We start from the raw sequence: 18,205 nt of genomic DNA, 5'->3' as shown, positions 1-18,205 counted from the left end.
TACTTCCCAGGAATCTTCATGTCATTTATATTTTAAACTATATATTAAAATCACTGCCAAGAGATAGTTGTCCAAGGAGGTCACAAATGTGCTGTAAACAATGCACTGTGACTTTTTGAGGACCGGTTTAACAGGAGTCTGGAGCTTAATCACATTTATTTTCTTCTATTTTCCACTAGAATGAGATGAAATCCATTCATTTCTGTGTGAATCTTTACCCTTCAGTTGGTTGAGCTTTAAAGGCCATCACTGGAGATGCAAAGTAACAACAAATATGCTCTGGAATTGCCTCCCTAAACCTCTCCGCCTCTCCACCTCGCTCTCCTCCTTTAAGACATTCCTTAAAATCTGCCTCTTTGACCAAGCTTTTGGTCACCTGTGCTAATACCACCTTTTGTGGTTCATGTCAAATGTTGTCTGAACACTCCTGTGAAGCACTCTGGGGCATTTTAATATGTCAAAGGCACTATATAAATGCAAGTTGTTGTTGTTATATGTTGCATTCATCATTGGTGTGGCACAAAAGGACTGTGCAATACTGGTGCAAGTAAAGTGGGGAATTCAACGGCAAATTATACAATTACAACAGCAACTTGCGTTTTATGTAGTGCTTTTACTGTAGAAAAACATTCCAAAATGCTTCACAGAGCCATAATCAAAATTTACATGCATGTAGAGTGAAGAAAGAAAGCAAAATATTATGTTTTCTGTACACAGTTACTTTTAGCCAATGAAACCTGCAATTATGTGATGTAACTATATAAAGTAATAGAAAACAAGCTTGAATTATCCCAATTGGACAATATTCTGTGCATTGACTCAAATTGTACATAGTGAGAGCACAAAAAGGTTCATATTTTCTGTTTTCAGGCAGGCATTTTTAAATGCCAGTCAGTGCGGGGTTAAAACATGGTATCATTAAAAATACCAGTCAATGTGGGGTTACAATATGATATAATTAAAAGTACCAGTCAGTGTGGGCATGGGGAGAAATTAGCTCCACACAATCCTATATTTCAAATTGAAAATAATTTCTACCGGCATATCTCAGTCTTCACAGTTTCTTTATAATTTATAATTTATCCTCCTCCCACTCTTTACTTCTTGAAGTTTTTCCATATCACACACATTCTGTAGCTGAGATTGCTTGGAAGATATCTGCTGACAGGCTTCTCCCGATGGAACTTTCAATGGTTAAGTGTATGAAAGTGATGGGAGTTGACGTGACTTTTGTTTTTCTTTCCCTTTGTCTTCATGATGAACCTCCACTGTGATGAGGGATGTGAGGATCGGGCGGGAAAGTGGAGTTGAGGCCTGAGACCAGCCATGATCTTATTGAATGGTGGAGCAGGCTCGAGGGGCCATATGGCCTACTCCTGCTCCTATTTCTTATGCTCTTATGGCTTTATTTAAGAAAGCACAGTTCTGGTCAGGAACTTGGGTGGAGGAACAAAGAGACCTGGGGATATATGTACACAAATCTTTGAAGGTGGCAGGACAGGTTGAGAAAGCGGTTTAAAGAAAGCATACAGGATCCTGGGCTTTATAAATTTACCTGAGGAAGGAGGAAGCCTCCGAAAGCTTGTAGATTTCAAATAAAAATCGTTGGACTATAACTTGGTGTTGTAAAATTGTTTACAATTGTCAACCCCAGTCCATCACCGGCATCTCCACATCATCACCTTTATAAATAGAGGCATAGAGTACAAAAGCAAGGAAGTAATGTTGAACCTGTATAAAACACTGGTTCGGCCACAGCTGCAGTATTTTGTCCAATTCTGGGCACTGCACTTTAGGAAGGATGTGACGGCCTTAGAGAGTGCAGAAAAGATTTACTAGAATGGTTCCAGGGATGAGGGACTTCAGTTACATGAGTAGACTGGAGAAGCTGGGGTTGATCTCCTTATAGCAGAGAAGGTTAAGAGGAGATTTGATAGAAGTGTTCAAAATCATGACGGGTTTAGATAAAGTAAATAAAGAGAAACTGTTCCCATTGGCCGAAGAGTCGAGAACCAGAGGGCACAGGTTTAAGGTGATTGGCAAATGAAGCGACATAAGGAAAAACTTTTTTATGCTGTGAGTAGTTATGATCTGGAATGTGCTGTCTTAAAGGGTGGTGGAAGCAGATTCAATCATGGCTTTCAAAAGGAATTGGATAAATACTTGAAGGGAAAAAATTTGGAGGGCTACGGGGAAAGACTGGAGAATGGGACCAACTGGATTGCTCTTACAAAGAGCCGGCACGGGCTCGATGGGCCGAATGGCCTCCTTCTGTGCTGTAACCGTTCTATGATTCTAAGTAGAGAAACACAGGCACAAGCCAATATCTGTTTGCTATTCAATGTGTTGTTAAAGAGGATAGGTATGTTATTATTTATGATTTACTTCAAATCAATAGGGTTCGTAAACATTGAATATCAGGTGTCACAGATTTATTAAGTGTACAGTACTTAAGCATACACTTGAAAGCAATACTTATGACAAAACCTTGCGGTTCAGTCGGGGGACTCAAACGTATCACCGTTCCGAGCTCGGTATTTAGGTTGATCAGACTTTAATCGAATCCAAATACTCATTACAAAGAGCCAATTTTTATACATTTCTCCTACTCCCTCCATGTGATAATCCACACAATTCTGCATTACATAATACAACTCCATATAAGGAGAATTTAATTGTCTTGTCTTTTATCAATAACTTTAGTTTCAATGAGTTCTTTTTCTGTAAACTGGTACAACTGCCCTTCTTTGTTATCTTATCGATAGTTTCACTCTTGTTGCAAAAAATTGCTAATCCACCAAGTTAAACGTTTAATTATAATTCTGTCGTTGTTTTGGTACCATATCATACCACAACAGCAGTCTTTTAACTAACTTTTTCCTTCTCTTGTTATCAACTGATTAAAGTCCCCTGAAATATATGAATCAATATGCACTGGCATGTCTTTTAATTCGGTTCACTGAAGTGACTAAACTGACCATTGCTTTAAGGTCAGCCCTGGTTCAATGGCCCAGTGGTACTTTAAATTGACTTAAACTTTCCTGCTTAACAGGCAAAGGCTAAAGGTTACTAATACTACAATATAAAGAGAAATCAATAGCAGTATAACATTAGCAGACTTCAGGACAGTCTAATTAACCCTTTACTTACAGTGTGTACTGTGATACCATGCCCACCGCGATTTGGTTGTACAAAAATGAAACGCGTTTAAGCGTGAAATCTTCACGTTGGTGCTCAGCTACGGAAGGAACTTATATCTGGCTCTGCATAGCACTGCCAGGAAGATTTTTTATTGTTATTGCACTATGCACTCCTGCTCCTCCTGGCTCTACTTAACTCATAAACTTACCTGGCCGACAGCTAGAAAACCTGAATACGGCAGCCCAATTTGGCATTAGCATATGCAGAGGTCCTAATGCCTGTTTTAGGCAACTGCTCTGGATGAGTCGGACATTATCCCGGCGTCCTTATGGCATAGGACGTTAGGCCACAAAATTGGGCCTCATTGTGCCCACTTTATGCCTGTAAAACAGGCGCGGTGAGGTTCGGTTTCTTACACGTGGCCCTTTTAAGTTGGTAAAGGTGAGATACTGAGTCTATGAGTCAACAAAGATATCGTATTTTCCCTTAAATTACCCCACAGAAATAGGGCAAATCTAATGATTAGTCCTTGGAGACAGAACATAAAGAACATAAGAAATAGGAGCAGGAGTGGGCCATTCAATTGGATCTTCGACTTCAACTCCCTTACAGTCCAAAAATCTATCGATCTCAGCCTTGAATATACTCAAGGACTGAGCATCCAGTCCTCTGGGGTAGAGAATTCCAAAGATCCACAACTCTCTGAGTGAAGAAATTTCTCCTCATCTCAATCCTAAATGGCCGATACCTTATACTGAGACTATGCCCCCCTAGTTCTAGACTCTCAAGTCAGAGGAAACAGCCTCCCAGCTTTTACCCTGTCAATTCCTCTCAGAATCTTATATGTTTCAATGAGACCATCTCTCATTCTTCTAAACTCCAGGACTGCACCCAAGTGCTAGTATACTCATTTGGTAGTGCTTTCGACTCTGAGTCAGATGGTCCCGTAGTCCTATTCTAGGACTTGTTTCATCCTAGTTTTATGCGCTCTCCAGTGCAGTATTGAGGGAGTGCTGCTTTGTCGGAGGTGACATTCTTCAGATGAGATATTAACACAAGGCTCCATCTGTCTGTTCTAGTCGTTCAGATGGATGTTAAAGAGCCCATGGCGCTATTCAAAGAAGAACGGAGAGTATTCTACCAGTGTCCTGGACAAAATCCCTCCCTCAACCAACACATAGGAACATAGGAATTACTAGATGACAAAGGGCCACGGTCTATCTAGTTCACCTTCTGCCATCCTGATAGTTGCATGATACAACAATAATGGAGTTGTTGACCATTCATGGCAATCAATCTCTATCAATTAGTGTACGGCAGACCTAGATATGAGGTGAGGAAAACCCCCAGTGGTAGAGAGCTTTGGGAACCATAGATCCAAAGTCACCTGTTCCTCCCAGGCACTTACCACTTGTCATTTCTCACATTACTCATATTCTATATCTCAAAATATCCCTAAAACACCACCATAACAGATTAACTGGTTATTTTTCCAATTCCTGTCTGTGAAATTTTTCTATGTGCAAAATGGCCAAATACAGGGCTACGGACCAAGTGCTAGAAAGTGGGATTAAGCTGGATAGCTCTTTTTCGGCTGGCACGGACACAATGGGCTGAATGGCCTCCTTCTGTGACGTAACTGTCTATGATTCTATGAACAGAGAAATGTGGTGTACACATCTTGCTAGACTCCGAGAGAGATTGCATGCACAACATACCAGGAAAATGTCAACAGAAAAAAGATATCAGTCAACTGTCACTCCTGTTCTATTGTTGTCACAAGAAGCTCATGTTAACTGTCAACACAGTACAATGCTCGATGATGCGTAGCCATCAACTTTTGGAATAGAATTCTGCCAAGGGCAGTTACTGCTGGTTCGGTTGCCATATCCAAAAGGGAATGAATCAATTCCTGATTCAATAAAGGGATGAGTTTGGGATGAAAACTGGATGAAATTAGCCTTTTTCGAGCCCTGAACTAGGACCTGAATGACATGTTGCAAATTGGATGGACTTTTAGTTGCTGTGTTTTTATAGTCTTGTGTGGTGCATGCACAGAACAGACACCAGCTAGGAAAATAGTACCATGCACTGGACTACTTCTGAATTAAGAAATTATTGACTGCTTTGGATTTATGCCAAAGGGCAAAAGAGATGCAGATCCTGAGTTTGTAGTTGCAGCTAAACACATCTCAGCACCTTGTAGTTTGTGATCAAGTACATGGGAGAGGCAAAAAAAAAACACAAGCAAAGGCATGCCTGCAGTTTTGCATTGAAACTGCAGACATGCCTTGAGATAGCTGGCACCCCATTTTGGTGTCCATGATTTCTCAAATGGTGAATTGCTAATCTCAGATGCCCACCAGAAAGCATCAGTTCTACCAACAAGAATCAAAGCAACATGAAACAATCATCATTCCCTGTGATTGTCATAGAATGATGGAGTGGGTGGGGGAGATCTAAGGCAGGAAGAGGGAGAAATTAACAAATGGGATTTTTTTTTTGTGGCAATTTATTTACTAGTTGGTAAGTCTTGAAGGTGACTCTCCCTTCCTTAGATAAATATACAAATATAAATTATCATTCTTAGGAGATTTACAAGAATGGTACCAGGGATGAGGGACTTCAGTTATGTGGAGAGACTGGAGAAGCAGGGATTGTTCTCCTTAGAGTAGAGAAGGTTAAGAGGATATTTAATAGAGGTGTTCAAAATTATGAGAGGTTTTCATCGAGTAAATAAGGAGAAACTGTTTCCACTGGCAGGAGGGTGGTTAACCAGAGGACACAGATTTAAGACCATTGGCAAAAGAACCAGAGGCGACATGAGGAAACATATTTTTACGCAGCGAGTTGTTATGATCTGGAAAGTACTGCCTGAAAGGGTGGTGGAAGCAGATTCAATAGTAACTTTCAAAAGGGAATTAGAATATACTTGAAAAGAAAAAATTTGCAGGGCTATGGGGAAAGAGCAGGGGAGTGGGACGAATTGTATAGCTCTTACAAAGAGCCAGCACAGGCACAATGGACCGAATGGCGGCCTCCTGTGCTTTATGATTCTATGATTCTCTACAAGCAACAATTGTCATGACTACTGGGAGCACCAGATTAGTAAATAGGGCTCTGATCCACAATGATTCAAAACACTGAGTGATTTTTCTTTCTTGTGTGAGGATTTAAAAAAAAATCCTGTTGGACTTCTCAATATGGGGGCGTTATGCTTGAAAATGGAACACTTTTTTCACATTACAGTCACCCAATATTGACATAAAGCACTTCCAGCTCAAGCATGTTGCTGGCACAAAATAGAAGGAGCTTTAAATTGTACCCAACCTATATAACAATAACTTGCATTTATATAGCACCTTTAACATAGTAACAAGGCGCTTCACAGGAGCATTATCAAACAAAATTTGACTCTGAGCCGCATAAGGAGATATTAGGACAGATGACCAAAAGCTTGGTCAAAGAGGTAGGTTTTAAGGAGCATCTTAAAGGAGGATAGAGAGGCAGTGAGGTTTAGGGAGGGAATTCCAGATCTTAGGACCTAAGCAGTTGACGGCACGGAAGAGGCCAGAATTGGAGGATCTGGGAGGATTGTAGGGCTGGAGGAGGTTACAGAGCTAAAGCGGGGCGAGGCCATGGAGGGATTTGAAAACAAGGTGAGAATTTTAAAATCGGAGAACTCGTGCTAGTTTCTATGTGCGACAACAGCCATGCTTGACGTCTCCAATCAGTGCCAAATTAAGTGCCAGCTGGGTTTGGAACTATCCGAAACTATTTCCTGCAGAAATCTTGCAGACAACGGAGCGAAAAGTGATTTTGTCAGTCATGGCTGGATTTGACCCGACACCTCATGATAGTGTACTCAGCCACTTTACCGCACAGTGCCGGTTGTTTTAATGAATTGTTTCAGGTTTCCATTCTGCTTTCTGTACGTTCTTTCTGCAATAATCCAATTGTAAGGCAGACTGATTTAAGCTTGTGTTGCCTTGCACCTGGTGGGAAAGAATAGGATTACGTTGGAACTTATTACTTCACTGTAACGACTCCCTATTTTCCTTGAATCACTAATTCAGGGAAACGTGTCCACTCCCTGTGTTTTGTTGGCTTCCATATCAAACCAACTGTTGTGGGAATAAAAAAACAGAAATCTATTTCCTTCCAAGTGTGGTCTTTGCCCCACACACAATTCACGGTGTTTATTTGAACGTGATTCATACAATTTTGCTCGATTTGAAAAAGGCTGAAGATTATAATAAGCTGTAGTTTATCAGAAGCTTCATATTTGAGCAATGCAAACAGTGCCCAGCCAGTATTTAAATATCAATGTATAACAATTGGTGATGAGCTGCAGTTTACCAGAAGACTTCAAATGGTTTCAAAATGACAACTCGAGCAAAATTAAATAAAACATAAAACCTTTGTGAGAATATTAAAAGAGGCACTTCTTCTGCGAGAAGCAGGAGATTAATTATTAATCACTTCTGTGCTACGATTATATGCTGAGAGCTCATGTTTTGAGCATCCAAGTGTGAACTCAAGCTCCTGGTGGCACTTTGGGCTTTTTGCGCTGATTGCATTTTTGAGTTGCAGCACATAGGGCAATTCGAGACGACTACACAAGGTTACAGGTTGGGAATCTTAACCAGTGGTAGCACAAGCAGAGTTCAAAAAACTCCAGATATCGAATGTGCAAATTACTGGGAGTACCACACATGGCATGGTAAAGCATAATCCCTTGCTTACAATTCATAACAAAATACTGATTTCAAATGTGACATATTGGGAGATGCCAAACAGAAGCCAGGATTTCCTTCTCATCTCCTCCCCTCTCCTACCCTTTGCTACCCCACTTCCCCCAAGGAGAGATGCAAAGTCAGCAGGGGATTCACCCCGGATCGTTCTCATCCTCCTCCGAATCTCTATAAAGATTTTGTACCTTGCTCTTTTTGGCGTCGTGTTTTTGAATATTGGAATTCTGTCCACACTGACAACTTAGAACTAATCCTGAGAGGTCACTGACTTTTCCTGCTTAATTAACCAGAGGAAAAACAAGTAATGATGGAAGAGGCCATTTGGCCCATCGAGCTCATCTTACCAGAGAAACAGAATTTTAACTGTGAACAACGGGTGGGTTGGCAGTGGGGGGGCTTTGAAAATTGCAACAATTTCAGACCCGCCTCCAACCCGCCCATTTCCGGTTTTCACCGGGGCAGGACGAGGGGTGAGCAACTAAAACCTTTCAAGGACGCTGCGGGCCTCCATTTTGAAAGGTTTCGTGATTTTAGCCCGTGGGGGCCGGGATTCCCGGACCTTCTCCTTCACACCACGTGAGAGGAGGCGAGAAGGCCCGAAACTGCAGCTAAGTGCCTTTCTGGCACAGCTTGTGGACCAGGAGGAGGAGGAGGAGGAATGCTTCCCCCAGGCCCAACAAGCCTACCTACCACCGACGATCGCAGACCCCACCCCCCAACGATCGCAGACACCCTCAACGATCATGGACCCCCGCGATGACCTGCAATCACAACCCCCCCCAACTTGGTGACTGACCCACCAGTGACTGACACCCAATCACCCCCCCATGACCCCCGATTGCCACCCCCCCCCCGCCCCCGAATGACTCCCCGGTGACTGACCTCCGATGACAGATCAGGCAAAGGTGAATCCAAAGAGCTTCTACAAATACATAAAGGGCAAAAGGGTAACAAGGGAGAGAGTAGGGCCTCTTAAGGATCAACAAGGTCATCTATGTGCGGAACCACAAGAGATGGGTGAGATCCTGAATGAATATTTCACATCGGTATTTACGGTTGAGAAAGGCATGGATGTTAGGGAACTTGGGGAAATAAATAGTGATGTCTTGAGGAGTGTACATATTACAGAGAGGGAGGTGCTGGAAGTCTTAACGTGCATCAAGGTAGATAAATCTCCGGGACCTGATGAAATGTATCCCAGGACGTTATGGGAGGTTAGGGAGGAAATTGCGGGTCCCCTAGCAGAGATATTTGAATCATCCACCGCTACAGGTGAGGTGCCTGAAGATTGGAGGGTAGCAAATGTTGTGCCTTTGTTTAAGAAGGGCGGCAGGGAAAAGCCTGGGAACTACAGACCAGTGAGCCTGACATCTGTAGTGGGTAAGTTGTTAGAGGGTATTCTGAGGGACAGAATCTACAGGCATTTGGAGAGGCAGGGACTAATTAGGAACAGTCAGCATGGTTTTGTGAGAGGAAAATCATGTCTCACGAATTTGATTGAGTTTTTTGAAGGGGTAACCAAGAAGATAGATGAGGGCTGTGCAGTAGACGTGGTCTACATGGACTTCAGCAAAGCATTTGACAAGGTACCGCATGGTAGGTTGTTACATAAGGTTAAATCTCATGGGATCCAAGGTGAGGTAGCCAATTGGATACAAAATTGGCTTGACGACAGAAGACAGAGGGTGGTTGTCGAGGGTTGTTTTTCAAACTGGATGCCTGTGTCCAGCGGTGTGCCTCAGGGATCGGTGCTGGGTCCGCTGTTATTTGTTATTTATATTAATGATTTGGATGAGAATTTAGGAGGCATGGTTAGTAAGTTTGCAGATGACACCAAGATTGGTGGCATTGTGGACAGTGAAGAAGGTTATCTAGGATTGCAACGGGATCTTGATAAATTAGGCCAGTGGGCCGATGAATGGCAGATGGAGTTTAATTTAGATAAATGTGAGGTGATGCATTTTGGTAGATCGAATCGGGCCAGGACCTACTCCGTTAATGGTAGGGCGTTGGGGAGAGTTATAGAACAAAGAGATCTAGGAGTACAGATTCATAGCTCCTTGAAAGTGGAGTCACAGGTGGATAGGGTGGTGAAGAAGGCATTCAGCATGCTTGGTTTCATTGGTCAGAACATTGAATGCAGGAGTTGGGATGTCTTGTTGAAGTTGTACAGGGCATTGGTGAGGCCACACTTGGAGTACTGTGTACAGTTCTGGTCACCCTATTATAGAAAGGATATTATTAAACTAGAAAGAGTGCAGAAAAGATTTACTAGGATGCTACCGGGACTTGATGGTTTGACTTACAGGGAGAGGTTAGACAGACTGGGACTTTATTCCCTGGAGAGTAGGAGGTTAAGGGGTGATCTTATAGAAGTCTATAAAATAATGAGGGGCATAGATAAGGTCGATAGTCAAAATCTTTTCCCAAAGGTAGGGGAGTCTATAACGAGGGGGCACAGATTTAAGGTGAGAGGGGAGAGATACAAAAGGATCCAGAGGGGCAATTTTTTCACTCAAAGGGTGGTGAGTGTCTGGAACGAGCTGCCAGAGGCAGTAGTAGAGGCGGGTACAATTTTGTCTTTTAAAAAGCATTTGGACAGTTACATGGGGAAGATGGGTATCGAGGGATATGGGCCAAGTGCAGGCAATTGGGACTAGCTTAGTGGTATAAACTGGGCGACATGGACATGTTGGGCCGAAGGGCCTGTTTCCATGTTGTAACTTCTATGATTCTATGACTGACCCACCCCCCCCTCGTGATCCCCTTGCCCCCTGGTGCCCCCATGCCCACCGATGCCCCCATGCCCCCTCATCCATACAATCTAAGACTTACCTGAAGACTTACCTTTTCACTTTTTGTCAGTCAGGCCGGTCAGTCAGACGGCAAACCGACAAAAAAAAAATGTCCTTACGTCAAAATCGTAAGGACGTCCGAGAAACCCGTATTTCCAAGTTTCGACCCTCCTGCCCTCTTCCCGGCTCCAGGTCAAAATCCTGGCCATGGTCTCCGTCACAGGTACCATTCCTGGTTTTGATCACACTTTACATGGATAGTTCTATGGTTCTACTACCAAAACATCACCCGTCTCTGCCCCTGCCTCAGCCCATCTGTTGCCAAAATGCTGTTCCATTGATTTGTCACCTCCTGACTCAACTATTCCATGCTCTCCTGGCTTGCATCCTATCCCTCACCAGCCTTAAACTTCAGTTCATAAGAACATAAGAAATAGGAGCAGGAGTAGGCCATATGGCCCCTCGAGCCTGCTCCGCCATTCAATCAGATCATGTCTGATCTTAGACCTCAACTCCACTTTCCGGCCCAATTCCCATATCCCTTGATTCCCCTAGAGTCCAAAAATCTATCTGTCTCAGCCTTGGATATATTCAACGACTGAGCACCCACAGTCCTCTGGGGTGGAGAATTCCAGAGATTCACAATCCTCTGAGTGAAGAAATTCCTCCTCATCTCAGTCTTAAATGGTCAACCCCTTATCCTGAGACTATGCCCCCTAGTTCCAGACTCTCCAGCCTGGGGAAACAATATCTCAGCATCTACCCTGTCAAGCTCATCCAAAATTATGCTGCCTGTATCCTATCCCTCACTCTCCTGTTCACTCATCACCCCCGTCCTTGCCGACTTACGTTGGCTCCCGGGCCTTCTATGCCTCAAATTTTAAATTCTCATCCTTATGTTTAAATCCCTTCATGGCCTCTCCCCTCCCTATGTCTGTAATCTCCCCCAGCCCTACAACGCTCCCAAATTTTTCTGTTCCTCTGTTTCTGGCCTTTAGTGCCAAACCGTTTGCTCTACCATTGACGTCTGTGCTTTCAGCCATCTATCCCCCATGGTCTGGAATTGCATCTGCCTCCACCTCCTTATTCTCCTTTTGAGACCCTCTTTAAACCTACCTCTTTGATCAAGCTTTTGGTCATCCCTCATTCTTTGGCTTGGCATCGACTTTTGTCTAATTATGCCTCTATGAAAAGCCTTGAGATGTTCTTCTGTGCTAAAGGTGCTATGACAATAGAAGTTGTTGCTGATTACTGCCCTGCACTGATTAAATATGCTAAGTCTACTGTCACACCCATATCTTTCGGCCACTCCTCTAGGTCATTCACTATACCGGTCGTGTTTGTCCCATTCTTTCTTCTAACGTGTAATGCCTTGCACCTTCATCTGTATTGATTTCATCTGCCCAATTCCAATTTCTTTCCAGATTTTATCTAGGTGCTTCCATGGTTGCTTGGCTATGAATGGACTGTTTTCTTGCCCCCAGCTTAATATCATATTAGTGATTTCACCAAATTGTACTTTATTTCTGAATCCAGGTTGTTTGTGTAGATTATGAAAAGTAAAAGCCCAGAGCCTGGAGACTTCCTTTAACTAATCGCAGCTGTTTCTTTCTCAACCAATTATTTATCCTCCTCCAGGTTTAACCTTGATAACCACTGCCTTAAGCTTTTTGAAAAGAAAGATAGAATATAACGCTGTTCACATCTTCAGGACATCCCAAAGTGTTTCACAGCCAATTAATTACTTTTATGAAAGTGCAATCACTGTTGTTTTTGTAGATGAACAGTACAGCCAATTTGTGCACAGCAAGATCCCACTAACAGCAGTGACATGAATGACCAGATCATCAGTTTGGTGTGTTGGTTGAGGGATGAATATTGGCGAGGATACAAGGAAAAACCTGTGATCTTCTTTGAAAAAGTGTGATGGAATATTGTATATCCACCTGAACAGAGAATCAGGGCCCCAGTTTCATGTCTTATCAGCATCTCTGACAGGCAGAACACTTTTGTTCTGTACTGGAACGTTTGCCTAGATTATGTGCTTATGTTCTGCAGTAGGATTTGTACCCGCTGTCTTTTGACTTGGATGCAAGAGCGTTACCACTGAGCCAACTGACACTCAACACTTAACCATGTAGCAATCCTTCATGGAGACCAACACCTAAGATTATAAGGTTGAAATTATTTTAATGGAAAACAGGACAGTCACATTCTCAGAAATCTCCTAATTTTGTAAAGGAGCCGGGTAAAAACTATAAATGATGTTATGAATAGCAGGTTGGCTCTCCAATTCACAACATATTGATTACAAACTCCTTGCCTTTGTTTACAAATCCCTCCACATGCACGTCTCACCCTGCCTCTGTCACCTTCGCCAAACCCATTTCCCAAACCGTACCCTCCACTGCTTTGATGCTACCTACTGTAAAATTCTCCTGTCCCTTCAGCTATCCCATCCTCACACTCTGGAATACTCTTTCGAAATCCCTTGTTGCATTTTTTCCCTCAAAATTCAAAGGCCTCTTCGAAATCTTTCTCTTTGACCTGACCTTCAGTAATTCTCCTTTGATTCTTCCTCCGAACTCTTGCTTGCTGTCCATTACCTACACATTCTTATGTGCAGCATTGTTATGTGAAAGCTGATAAATAACTGGAAGCTACAGAGACCTCATTAGGAACCAGGTCACCTGCTTTGCCTTGCAGCGTGCGGTGGTGTACGGTGCATTGAGAATAGAGTAGAAAGGATGAAAAATGAAATACATCAAAGTAGAATAGATAAGATTTAACATTTGCACTTCACTTAATCATGGATCAAGTTCTGTGCGTACGTACTATCCATATTCTTTCAAAAATATGTATTTTAAGTGAATTCATTTATTTTAATTAATGTTCATATTCTTAATGCTCCAAACCACTAAGCTGTAGGATGTAGATTTAGAGCCATTCCATTCATTTATATTCTCTTTCTCTCCCTCGAAAAGGGAAGAGATCTTGGGAAAAAAATGACACATAAGCGTACCTTGTATTTAAGGGTGGGATGATGTCTATCACAGGGAAGCCCCCTAAACCAGGCTGATAATCAGCTGTATGGGCATTAAAAAGGATTGGCAGGAACAGCTGGACTGATTGTCAGCCTGATGTTAACAGGTTACAAAAAGCTTTATTTCCCTGTACAAGCATCAACACTGTGATGTCAGCAAATTAAATGGTGCCACCAGAGGCCTGCATCTGACATTTTTAAAAAAAGTCAATATGAAGTAGTCAGTTCTAATCATTTTTTCATTAAAGGCATGAAAAATAACTGGGCGATATTTATGTTGGAAAACATCTTATTTCCTGCACTTTCCTTCCCCAGTATTTTCTTTGGCCTTGTTTTTGGATTTAACTCCTACTTTGACTCCACCAGGAGTATTATCATTCAACAACAACAGCAACAACTACTACTACTACTACTACAACTACTACTACTCGCATTTATATAATACCTTTAACGTAGTAAAACTCCCCGAGGTGCTTCGCAAGAGCATAGTCAGACTAAAAATTGACACTGAGTCAAAGAAGGAGACGTTAGGACCAAACGCTTGGTCAGAAGAGGTAGCTTTTAAGTAGCGTCTTTAAGGAGGTGGAGAGACGAAGAGGGATTTCCAGAGCTTAGGGCCTCTACGGCTGAAGGCATGGCCGCCAATGGTGGGGTGAAGGAAAAGGCTAGAGCTGGAGGAACACAGAGTTCTTGGAGGGTGGTAGGGCTGAAGGAGGTTACAGAGATGGGGTGGGGTACAGAAAGCAAATTAAAGATGTGACGGTGTAATGAGTTGAAATATCCTCGAACCCTTTAGATACTAGGACTATTTCCACTGCAGAAAGCTGGGTAAGAGATTTAATGGAACTTTTTAAATTATGAAGGGTTTTGAAAGGGTGAATGGGGAAAAAACTATTTTCTCTGGTTGGGGAGCTAGTAACAAGGGATCATCAATTTAAAATTGTCACTGAGAGGGGTTAGGGGAAATTTCTTTATGCAGAAAGCTGTTAGAGGATAGAATGCTTTGCCACAGGGAATAGTTGATGCAGAGACCATTGTACCTTTTAAGGGAAAAGTGGATAAGTAGTATCAAAGTTTATGATCAAAGACGGGTAAGTGGGGTTGATGTACGGATCATCCATGAATGAATAGGCTCGAGGGGTTGACTGATCTACTCCTGTTCCTTTGTTCTTCTCCAATATACATATTCAAGTGATTTAAAATGAAAAGAAACCAAATAATTCAATTTTAATTTCATGTAGCTAGTCTGAAACCAAATAAATAATTAGATTCCAAAAATATAGGATAATATGTAGGGGTCCATTAATGTGGAATAATTATGTAAGTAAAGAAAAATGAAATGTAAATTCAAAATGGCAAGACACTGGGATGAAGTTGATTAATTTGCTCGCAGTGACATACATTCCAGGATATCATTAATAAGCTTTCTTGTGTTTGTACATGCGCACATTATTATATTGTGTATATATACCCCTAAAGAGCCAACACAGTTGATTTGTTTTGACAAGTTTATTGAAATATAATGAGGTTATTTGTTTTAGATCTGAGTCGGTTTCATATTTCCTCTGGGTTCCCTAAAACATTTGGATTTATAGAGGAAGTTTTCAATGAAAGGAAACTCAATATACGGTTGAATTGAATAGCTGAATCTGTGATAGTGGTTGGCGTGTCTCTGTGTAATTTAATTTATGAAGTATTGACAGTGCGTGCGGAATATTGAAGTAGAGTTTGAAGTAGTGAGGGATGGATTTAATCTGCTGTGTTAAAATCAGTTTAACTTCATAGAATCATGGAATGGTTACAACACAGGAGGAGGCCATTCGGCCCATCGAGCCCATTCTGGATCTTTGTAAGAGCAACCCAGTCAGTCCCATTCCCCTGCTCTTTCCCCATAGCCCAGCAAATTATTTCCCTTCAAATATTTATCCAATTCCTTTTTGAAAGCTATGATTGAATCTGCTTCCACCGTCCGTTCAGGCAGCGCATTCCAGAGCATAAAAAAGATTTTCCTTATGTCATCTTTGGTTCTTTTGTCAATCACTTTAAATCTGTGTCCTCTGGTTCTCAACCCTTCTGCCAACGGGAACGGTTTCTCTTTATTTACTTTAAAGATTTTGAACACTTCTTTCAAATCTCCTCTTAACCTTCTCTGCTCTAAGGAGAACAACTCCAGCTTCTCCAGTCTATCCACTTAACTGAAGTCCCTCATCCCTGGAATCATTCTAGTACATCTTTTCTGCACCCTCTCTAAGGCCTTCACATCCTTCCTAAAGTGCAGTGCCCAGAATTGGACACAGTACTCCAGTTGTGGCCGAACCAGTGTTGTATAAAAGTTCAACATAACGTCTTTGCTTTTGTACTCCATGCCTCTATTTATAAAGCTCTGGATCCTGTATGCTTTTTTAACCTTCCTCAACCTGTCTTGCCACCTTCAAAGATTTGTACACTATTACCCTGAGGTATCTCTGTTCCTGCACCCTGTTTAGAATTGCACCATTTAGTTTGCATTGCCTCTCCTCGTTCTTCCTGCCAAAATGTATCACTTTGAACTTCCCTGCATTAAATTTCATCTGCCATGTGTCCGCCCATTCCACCAGCCTGTCTATGTCCTCTTGCAGATTATTATTATCCTCCTCACTGTTCACTGCCCTTCCAAGTTTTGTGTCATCTGCAAATTTTGAAATGGTGCCCTGTACATCCAAATCCAAGTCATTAATATATATCAAAAAAAGCAGTGACCCCAGTACCAACCTTTGGGGAACACTGCTGTATACCTTCCTCCAGTCCGAAAAACAACCATTCACCACTACTCTCAGTTTCCTGTCACTTAACCAATTTCGTATCCGTGCTTCCACTGCCCCATTTATTCCAAGGGCTTCAATTTTGCTGAGAAGCCTATTATGTGGTACTTTATCAAATGCCTTTTGAAAGTCCTCATCAACTCTCTCTGTTACCTCATCAAAAGACTCAATCAAGTTAGTTAAACACCATTTGCCTTTAACAAATCAGTGTTGGCTTTCTTTTATTAATCCACACTTGTCCAAGTGACAATTAATTTTGTCCCGGATTATCGTTTCTAAACGTTTCCCCACCGAGGTTAACCTGACCGGCCTTAGTTGCCGGGTTTATCCTTAAACCCTTTTTTGAACTAACACATTCTACAAGATAGAATCTTGTTAGGTTCAAGGTTCTATGCACTTCTGGCTGTTCTATTTGTGCGCGCTCTTCATAGAAAGGGAACTGCTTCTATATTGCACTTGTGTGCTGCAGAAATGAATGAAAGGAGAACTTAACATTACAAGGACAAAAACGCCAACTTGCATCAGAAAGATTTCTCTGAACACTTCACAGATTTGCTACTAAAGTGGGTGGCATGCAGGAAGGAAGCAAACATGTCGAATGGAGTTAAGAGGAAGGCCTGAAAGAGCAGTTGAAGAGACAAGTCTTTAATAGGCTTTTGAAAGCAGGGAAGAGGAGGGAAGGGAGATGGATATTGGGAAGGAGTTCCAGAGGGTGACAGCAACAACAACTTGAATTTAAATAGTGCCTTTAACATAGTAAAACGTCCCAAGGTGCTTCACAGGAGCATTATCAGACAAAATTTGACACCAAGACACATAAAGAGATATTAGGACAGGTGATCAAAAGCTTGGTCAAAGAGGTAGGTTTTAATGAGCGACTTAAAGGAGGAAAGAGACGTAGAAAGACGGAGAGGTTTAGGGAGGTAATTCCAGAGCTTAGGGCCTAGGCAGCTGAAGGCACAGCCACCAATGGTGGAGCAAAGGAAATCAGGGATGCACAAGAGGCCAGAATTGGAGGAGCTCAGAGATCTCGGAGGGCAGAAGCATAATACTGAAACAGCAGCTCAGAATGATGGACTGAATTGCAACAGAGCGGGGAATAGACCAGTATTAGACAAGCAAAGGTATCAGCAGGGAAATAGGGCTGAGCTAGGTTGAGGTGATGGTGTGGAGCCTTTTGAAATGGAAATAAGGATCTTCACATTGATTCATAGGAGCAAGGTGAGTCAGTGTAGCATTGTGAGGAGTGATGTTACAGAACTGCAGAGCTTTGAGCAGGTAAGGACAAAGGCAACAGCATCCTGAATGAGTTATAGTTCATTGAAGGTGAAAGCAGGGAGACTAGCTAGGAGCGCATTAGAGAAGTTTAATTTTGAGATGAAATAAGCATGGATTAGAGTCTCAGTGACAGTGATGGAGAGACAGGTAGGATTGGAGAGGGGAAGTGGAAGGTTGTGGTCTTGGTCACAGAACAGATATAGATTGGAAACTCAGCTCAAGATCAATAAGGCAGCATGTCCGGGTTCTGCACCACCTGAGGTAAAACCACCCACCTTAGGAAAACTGATAAAGTCGAGGGCAGTGGCATGTAGAAGCTGATAGGAACCAAAAGGATGGTTTCAATTTTGCCTACATTAAGCTGGAGGACATTTTGACTCATGTAAGACAAAG

General features: G+C 42.2%; 1 protein-coding gene across 1 annotated transcript in view; it reads left to right on the top strand.

Annotated features, from left to right (window-relative positions):
* LOC137323529 (contactin-associated protein-like 5) overlaps window positions 1-18,205 on the top strand; it is a 930,346-nt gene that overhangs the window by 430,119 nt on the left and 482,022 nt on the right. The window lies entirely within an intron of this gene.

Source organism: Heptranchias perlo, chromosome 7, assembly GCF_035084215.1.
Source record: "Heptranchias perlo isolate sHepPer1 chromosome 7, sHepPer1.hap1, whole genome shotgun sequence".
In the NCBI taxonomy this organism is placed as follows: Eukaryota; Metazoa; Chordata; class Chondrichthyes; order Hexanchiformes; family Hexanchidae; genus Heptranchias; species Heptranchias perlo.
Note: the sequence above shows the minus strand (reverse complement) of the source record. Positions and strands in the feature narration are given on the sequence as shown.